Below are 9,173 nucleotides of genomic sequence, written 5' to 3'. Positions count from 1 at the left end.
CAGAGGACCAGGACAAGATGGGGTCCTCCCTGGGCATCTCGCTCTGCATTGCATGAGGTGCCGAGAACAGCCAGGGGGAGGGAAAGCTTGCTCTCAGGATGGGACAGATTGTGGCCACATTTCTGCCTCCATGAGTGGCTGCCTCTGAAGGGGCAGGGCAGGGTGACAGATGCAGGCAGCAGGTTCTGCTGGAAGCCGCTCCTCCCTGGAGGAGGGAGGCTCCAGGGACTCAGTCCGTGATTTAATAAATGCAAAACCCGACGTCTTCACGGGCATTCTGTGTTCTGTTCTCAGGGATGAAAAGATCTCTCCCGCCCCACCCCACACACTTTCTCCAGCCTCCTTTCGGGCTGGCCTCCCCTCTCTGTGAAGCTTGTTTGTGAAGCTCAGCCAGGCAAGGCTCTTCCGGAGCATCTAGACTCCGTATCAGTGGCAACAACATCAAAGAAACGTACTCTTTTCATACGCTTGTCTGCTTGTGTCTAAACCCAGAAGAAGGCTTTTCTCCTAAATGAATAGATCTTCACTTTTTTTTCGCTCATGCTCATGTAAAGTGGAGCAGTGAGCAGTTTGCTTGTACAGGATCAGACTGTTGCCCCGTGACAACGGTGTGTTAGCAGAAAGCTCTCTTGCTTGCATGGGAGTTTGCATCTGAATGATTCTCCTCCGCCTCGTGGCACAGGACGCCAGGGGCAATAACAAGGAAGCCCATTAACGAACGTGCTGGCAGAAGGAGGGCAGGGCATGGCAGGAGGGCAGAGGCATGCCGGCCCTGCCCCTCCCTCCACGATATTTCCTGAGCATCTACTGTGCACGTGGCGCTCTGAATGTGTGAAACCTGGGTGCATTCTCGCCCCCACCACCAGCACTGAGAGCAAAGACCCTGTATCCAGCGCAGTGCACCGCAGACAGTAAATATCATACAACAAGTGGATCTTCAGGGTGGTATGGGGGAGATGTATAAAGCACCCTGATTCTTGCAAAGAGGTGAAGTCACTGATTTTTCCACCCCCGGAATCTGGAAGGGCCTCCTTTTGCTTGGACCAATAGAACGCAACTGATGTGCCCCGTGATTCCCAAGCTCAAGCCTCTTCCAACTTCCACATTGGCCCCTCTCGGACCGGGGTCATCCTGGGAAGGAACCCAGAGCAGTGGACTGGAGGATGGCACATGCGTGTGTCCCCATCCTCACCCACTGGCCGCTGAGCGTTCCTTAGCCCAGCCAAGGTCAGCCAGGCCCACGCAGGCTTAGTTGAGCCCCATCCAAAATGTCAGCTCAGGAAATTGTGGGCTAAAAAAATTCATTATCGTTTTGTAACGATTCATAACATTGTTGCCCAATTTTTCAATTAATAAAAATCAATACCCATTTTTATAGGATACTACTCTTAACATTCTATATTCTCTGTTTTGTATACATGTAGATATTCTATACAGAGTCTGGCAGGGGAAAAACGAGTTTTCTACTCTGAGGTATTGCAAAGACCAAAGTGCTTTCTCTATTCTCTGCTCAACACGCGTCTTCCCCAGATGTGAGGGTTTGTTCCCACACACACCAAGCAATTCCCCAGCAGGACTTCAGCTAAGTGACCTCTAGTCCCATTCAGTTCTGACACTGCCTAGACATAGGGTCAGATCCCAGAGGTCTGTCGGCAGAGGACGTAGAGGAGTTCCCGGAGAGGGGACCTCAACTCAGGACAAGTGGGGTTCCTGAGAGACATCACAGGAAACAGGCACAGACAAGCGGTTTATGTAAGAAAGCAGAGACACATTCAAGGAAGAATGCGGGCCATCTCCAGACTGAGAGATACCCTAGGGTTTTCAGGCTCCTCTTTTCAAGTAAACCTGGTGAGGTGTGGACATGGGAATAGCCACAGGTTGGTCATCCCCAGATGGCTTATGGTGGTCAGTCATTCCCAAGATCCTGAGGCTGACGCGGTCTCCATTATCTGATCAGTACATAACATTGGAAAGTTCCTTTGAGTATATTTCTTAAAATACAGTACCTCCTTGGCTTATAAATGGGTGAATATCTAGTAACTCTTAACATTTACAGATTTCCCAGAAATTTGGCAGTGATAGGTCTGGGAGTGACAGGCTAGAAAGTATGTGCAGCTTCACACTAAAGTGGGACTTGCTTGTCCTTCCTTTTGTCTTCTTTCTTCCTAGGCTTTCATTTCTCCTGGCCTACCCCAGTGTGACAGCTCAGTCCCGTGACCGGCCCCTCCCACTTCCAATGCCAGCCCTGAGTACTTGGTTGTCACCATGACCCCCCTCCTCAGGTTTGACTAGTTTGCTGGAGCAGTTCACAGAACTCAGGAAAATGCTTGACTCGTGTTTTTGCATTTATTATAAAGGATATCTCAAAGGATTAAGGTGAACTGCCAGGTGGGAGAGATGCCCAGGGTGCAGTGTGGGGACAGGGTATGGAGCCTCCATGCCTTTTCTAGGGGGCCACCCTCCAGGGACCTCCATATGTTCCGCTATTAGGAAGTTCCCCCAACCCAGACCTTTCCACAGGCGTGATTGATGACATGGTGGGCCACTGGTGATTGACTTAATCTTTAACCCTTTCCCTTCTCTGGAGGTGGAACTGAAAGTTCCAATCCTCTACTCAAGCCTTGGTCTTTCTGGAGACCAGCCCCCATCCTGAAACCACCCAGGGACCAGCCACCAGGCACCTCATTAGCATTCAAAAAACACTCTATCTCTCCAGATATTCCTAGGGAGTTTAGAGATGTATGCCAGGAAACAGACATGGAAAATCAATGTATTTTTGACCATATCACTTAGATATTGGTATCAGGGAGTAATCATAACCACCAATAGGTTCTCAATTGCTATGAACCCTGTTACCAAAACAGATTAACAGGAGAAAGACAAGCAGAAGCTTATTAACACGCATATTTCACATACACATGGAAGACACCTGAGAATGGACGGTGCTCAAACAGGTGACTTAAGAGTACAGCTTATACAGCAACTTCAACAGCACCTAAATAAATAAATAAATAAATAAATAAAGATGTGACCAAGACAAAGGAAAATGTCTCTGAGTCTCCGTGGGCAGCTACTTGGGGGGAGGGTAAGCAAACAAATGTCGAATAAAGGCTAGTTAGAAAGGTTTGCTACTATAAATTCCTGTGGCACGATCTCAGGGCCAATGAGGGTCTCAAGCTGTCTGCGATGGTTATCTTTTGTTCTCTTGGGTGGAGAGGGGGCAGGACACCCCTGTCTTTGTAAATCTATGTCCTGCTTTCAGGCAAATGGAGAGAAAGGGCAGAGAGTTCTGGATTTTTCTAACTGCCGTTAGCTCAACAATCCTTCATTCTTTGGGGGTGGCATATTCTGATCACCCACATTCATTAGGTTAAAAAATAAAATGAAATTTAGTATATAGAGTGTATTCAAGAAAAGGTCACTGAATTGTATTCTAATTTTTTAACTTAATGAACTGTGGGCATCTGGGGTTACAACAGAATGCTATTTTGCAGTATTATTTTTCATTCACCACACGTGCTCCGTTACATTGTTGTAAACACTCCCCTGTAGATGGATTTTACATTGTTTTCATATTTTGCTGTCTTAAAAAATATGATGATGAATACACTTACAGAAATGTCTCAAGATACATCTCTGATTCTTTCCTTAGGACAAATTGCTTTAAAATGGAAATGCTGGATTAATGAAAAGCTCCATTTTTAAGGCTTTGAATTATATTGTCACAGTGCTTTAGGAGAGCAGTTCTGTATCAATATTATGCTTCACAGGGCCTGTGGAAAATCCACTGTACACTAGTGAAAGAATGAGTAAAAAGGGCAAATAGCATCTCCATACTACTATGAAAATAGTTTTCATAGCCACAAAAATTATGAACCTAGAAGCCCAAGGAACATTTTTGTTTGTTTGGTTGTTTTTTTTTTGTTTGTTTGATTTTTTTTTTTTTTTTGGTACCAGGGATTGAACCCAGGGGAGCTTAACCATTGAGCCACATCCCCAATTCTTTTAATTTTTTATTTTGAGATAAGCTCTCAATAAATTACCTCCGCTGGCCTCAAACTTGCAATGCTCCTGCCTCAGTCTCCTGAGGGATTACACACATGGCACCACCACACCCAGCCAAATCCATTTTCTACTCCCATGTAAAAGTCACCCTAGAAATAGCAGTCATTTATTTGCTCCTGATTCAGCAAGTGGACAGGGCTTCAGCAGGGACAGCTTCACTCTGCTGGATTCAACAGTGGTCCCACTCATAGGTCCACTTACCTGTGGGAGGCTGGCTGGGCCTGCTCCCTCCTGTCTGTCTCTCCTCTTGATCTTTCATCCCATGGGGCTTCTCTCTTCCTCTCTTCCCACGGCATCCGCTTGGACTCTTCAAGGCAGCCCGGGCAACAAGAAAGTGAGAACAAGTTGCTGAGGCTGACTTTGAACTCACAACCTCCTGCCTCAGCCTCCAGAGCATGCGATTACAGGCGTGCACTACTGCGCCTGGCAGAATACTTTTTCTAAGAAAAAATTAAAAATTTTACTAATCTGTTAAGCAGGATTTCTTTGATGCTGGTTGTTTATTTTTAAGCAAACTTTATGGAGCTATGAATTACATATCATAAAGATCACCCACTTGAAGTATATAAACCATTATTGTTTTAAGCTACTAAATTTCTGGGTGGCTTGTTACACAGCTAAAGCTAACATAAGTGAATTATATATTAATATTGAGAGTAAAAAAGAAGCATTAAATAATGCATAAAAAAAATAGTACCTTCTATATAGTAAGAAATGCCATGATTTTAATTATTATTATTTGTAAATCAAATATTTATTGAGTTCATGCTCTGGGCTTTAATTATTCTCCATCTCATTCAGAATGTTCAATACCACTCTGTGAAGGAGGTTTGATTAGCCTGGTTTCTGTCCCCACAGATTCAAAGACATTACTGTATACCCCAATGGTGCTGTGGAGAGCCCAAAGGAATTAGATGACACGTCCCTATTCTCAAAGACTTGGCAGGATGGACAATTGTGAAACATCTGAAGAATCTGTCCATTCATTTTTTCATTTATGTCTGCCATGAATATTGTGTTGAGCGAGGCTCTAAGAAAGGACAGAAACCAGGGATGGATCCCCCCTTGCCTGCATCCGACTTTGGGTCTGCTGGTGGTCTTGATGTCTATCTCTGACTATTTCATAAGTGTTGGATCACACAGTTCAACACCAAGAGATTCCACTAAGATGAAGATGAGCGAGGTAGGTGGTGGCTGTGGGCTTTTCACACAGTGGGTAGGAGGGGGCAGCACAGGCAACCAGTCCGGATGTTGGCGAGAAGAACAGGGCATGCATGTTAGGGGAGGGGCATCGGACTACCAGGAAGGGTGGGGATGACTAGATAGCCAGGACCTAGACATTCCAACAGCATAGTCCAGAGACAGCCAAGAGCAGGTCTACCTCTGCTGCTGTGCTCTGAATCAACCAGCTCTTGAGAAATATGGACTCAGGCAGCAGCCGCAGTGCAATCGAGTTTGCATCCATGATGAACTGTATGCGCCATTGCTGGAATAGTCATCACTCTCCTGAGGACGACTGACGAAAATATTCAGCTGGTTCCAGGGAAGACGAACCACGGAGTGAGAAAGAGAACCAATCCCAGAGCCAGGCTTCCTAGGGAGAGATCCTGGTTTCTCCATATGCCAGCTGTAGGAACCTGTAGGAGCAAAGATTTTGTTTTGATCGCCATTCCTCAGTTTCCATATCTGGAAAATAAGATAGGATTACTCAGCAGCTTCAATGAGATAATGCACTCAAGACAAAGTGCCCCACATACCACTGCTTGATTCCAGTGCACATACTCTCGATTTCTTAATCTTTCTTCTCCGCAACAGTCAACCAACCTCAAAGCAGATGGAGAAGAGAAAATCGATTTGGCAGAGGTGGGCAAAGCGTATGAATGTCTACCCAGCTTTTCTGTGTAGACCAGGACAGAGCCTGTGACATCAACTGGCCTCTGGGGGTAAAAAGTCAGCTCAAACCTCATCCCAACTTGCATAGGAGTGTCGCCAAGGCCATGCCCAGCGAAGAGATTGGTGTCTCAGCTCCACATTTGGGGGTAGGTAATTTGATGTCCTAATACTGAGAGGGCAACACTGAAGCACAGAGGGAGATAGAAAAACAGTCTCCAGACCCAGTGGTTCTGGATTCCATCATGGGACCAGACAGGATGGAAAGGCAGGAGCGTGGATTCCTGCTGCTCACAGAACTCCTTCACATCCAGAAGGATGCTGTCTACAGGCCAGGAGAAAACCAGACGAAGGGTGTGGCCAGGGAGATCACTGTGAAAAAGAATACCAATAGCCTTAAAGAGACAGACAGATGATCAATTCCCTCATAATGTGAGAAAAACTACCTTGAGACACCGTATTTTACCTAATCAATGGGCAAAGAAATGAAATTTGCTAATACCCAGTGTGGAGGAGGTGGCAGGGAGCACAGAGGAACAAAGGCTCTCCTTGATGATGGAGATGTTAACCAGCAGAAACTCAGGCTGGGGCTGTAGCTCAGTGGTAGAGCGCTCACCTAGCACGTGGGAGGCACTGGGTTGGATCCTCAGCACCACATAAAAATTAATTAATTAACTAACTAAATAATTAATTAATTAAAGGTATTGTGTCCATCTATAACTAACAATTTTTTAAATTAAAAAAAACAAACGGCAGAACTGCACAACAGATCGATTTAACAATATCTATCAAAATCACAAATGCATTCGCCCTTTACCAGCAATACCAGTATTATACACACGGGAAACAACACATATGTGAGATTACTGTTGCCGTATTATTTGTGTTAGCCAAAGATTAGAAACAGCCAATCAACAGGGACTTGTTAAATAAATTATGATGCATCTACACACATAAAAAGGAATACAGAAATGGAATTGTCTCCAAGAGTCACTGAGAAGCCTTTTTAAAGCAAGACATAGAATATCATTTATAATGTACTGTTACTTTTGTGGGGGAAAATAAAGAGAAATATCTATCGGTTTGTTTTTAGAGACTCACTCTGACTGAAAAATTGAGCAAGGCGGGCCAGCAGCCCCTCCAGGGATGACACCTGGGTGGCTGGGGCCAGGAGGCAGAAGGGGACTTCTCAACTCTACGTGTTTGTCTGCACCTTTTAAATTTAGAGATTTAGACCCCCTAACTTTCCTGGGAGGGGAAGGGGAATGTGATGCCTACCTTAAAGGGCTTTTGAAAACCAAAGCCAGAAAATGCCTCTGTTCCCCACTCTTTACTTTCTGTTCCTTTACGTCTCTTCTCTATGATGATAAACGAGCGTTCAGATGCTTCGGTGAGGCACAAGAGGGAAGAATACAAAAAAGAAACATGAGCTTTGTTGTGGAATATACCCAATGACCCCAGTGAATCCTGCCACTCTGAAGTCACAGCCCTGGATTGAATCCGGGCTGACCTCAATTTGCCGGGACCAAGGGAAGGCAGTAGAAGTGACCCGTAGAGGTTGTGCGAGTTTCAGGAATCGCCTTTGCCACTTGTTCTCACTTTCTTGTTGCCCTGAGCTGCCTTGGAGAGTCCAGGCGGATGCCATAGGAAGAGAGAAGCTCCATGGGATAAAAGATCAAGAGGAGAGCAAAGCAGGAGGAGCAGCCCCAGCCAGGGGCCCTAGGTAAGCAGACCTGTGAGTGGGACTCCTGTTGAATCCAGCAGAGTGGAGCTGTCCCTGCTGAAGCCCTGTCCACTTGCTGAATCAGGAGCAAATAAATGACTGCTATTTCAAGTTACTAAGTTCTAAGGGGACTTTTACATGGGAATAGAAAATAGATTTGGCTGGGTGTGGTAGTGCACACCTGTAATTCAGTGATTCACAGGCTGAGTTAGGAGGATTGTGAATGTGAGGCTAGCCTCAGCAACTTAGCAAAGCCCTAAGCAACTTATCAAGGCTCTATCTCAAAATAAAAAAATAAAAAGGACTGGGGACTGGGCTGGGGTTGTGGCTCAGTGGTAGACTGCTTGCCTCATATTAGTGAGGCTCTGGGTTTGAGTCTCAGTATTGCATATAAATAAATGAATAGAGTAAAGGTCCATCAACAACTAAAAAAAATTTTTTTTAAAAAAGGACTGAGGGGCTGGGGATGTGGCTCCAGCGGTAGTGCGCTCCCCTGGCATGCGTGCGGCCCAGGTTCGATCCTCAGCACCACATACAAACGAAGATGTTGTTTCCGCCAAAAACTAAAAAATAAATATTAAAATTAAAAAAAAAAAAGGACTGAGGATCGGCTCAGTGGTTAAGCACCTCTGGGTTCAATTCCCAGTTCCAAGAAAGAAAGGAAGTAAGGAGGGAGGGAGGGAGGGAGGGAGGGAGGAAGAGAAAGGGAGAGAAGGAGAGAAGAAAAGAGAAACATAGAGCTTGTGATAAATGATACAGAAAAAAGAAAAACTTAGTAAGAATCATATGAACAGCATATCTCTGTAAGCCTTTGCAAATTAGTTTACTATAAGATTCAAAATGAACTACAGAAACCCATTTAGAGCACTCAAAGAAAATTAAAAAAATAAATAAAATGTCCACTATAATATGGCAACACAATCCATAAAAATATATCACCCTGAGACAAGTTAACAGGAAAATGAGATGGTCATAAGATAAGGTAGGAGTTTTAAAAATGTAAAATCAGTAGATTTTTACATTTAGATTGAAAATGCTAAAGAAAAGAGCTGATGTTACAGAAAACTAATATTTTTATGGAACAAAAATTAAATCAGATTTTCAAAGTGCAACAAAAATGATAAGTCAAAATAATAATCAAGGAGGAGGTAGATGTGACAGATAAAGAATAAAAAGCCAAAATGTGTGTAATCATTAAACCGAGTACTAAACCTAGCTTTAACCCTAAACTTAAACCTAACCCCAACAAAACTAGCCCTAATCCTATACATAAACCTAGCCCTAACCTTAGGTCTAAACTTACCATTACCCTAAGAATAACCCTAAGCCTTAAGCTAACCCTAGGCCTAACCCTAACCCTATCCATTACACTAAACCAAATCTAAACCCTAAAACTGACCCTGTCATTACCCTAAACCTAAACCCTAACCTAACCCAAACCCTTAACTTGACCCTGACGCTAAAAGTAACCCTAGATATAAACCTGAATCATACA

The sequence above is a fragment of the Marmota marmota genome, unplaced genomic scaffold, assembly GCF_001458135.2.
Source record: "Marmota marmota marmota unplaced genomic scaffold, marMar, whole genome shotgun sequence".
Lineage (NCBI taxonomy): Eukaryota > Metazoa > Chordata > Mammalia > Rodentia > Sciuridae > Marmota > Marmota marmota.
This window is presented reverse-complemented; position numbering follows the sequence as displayed.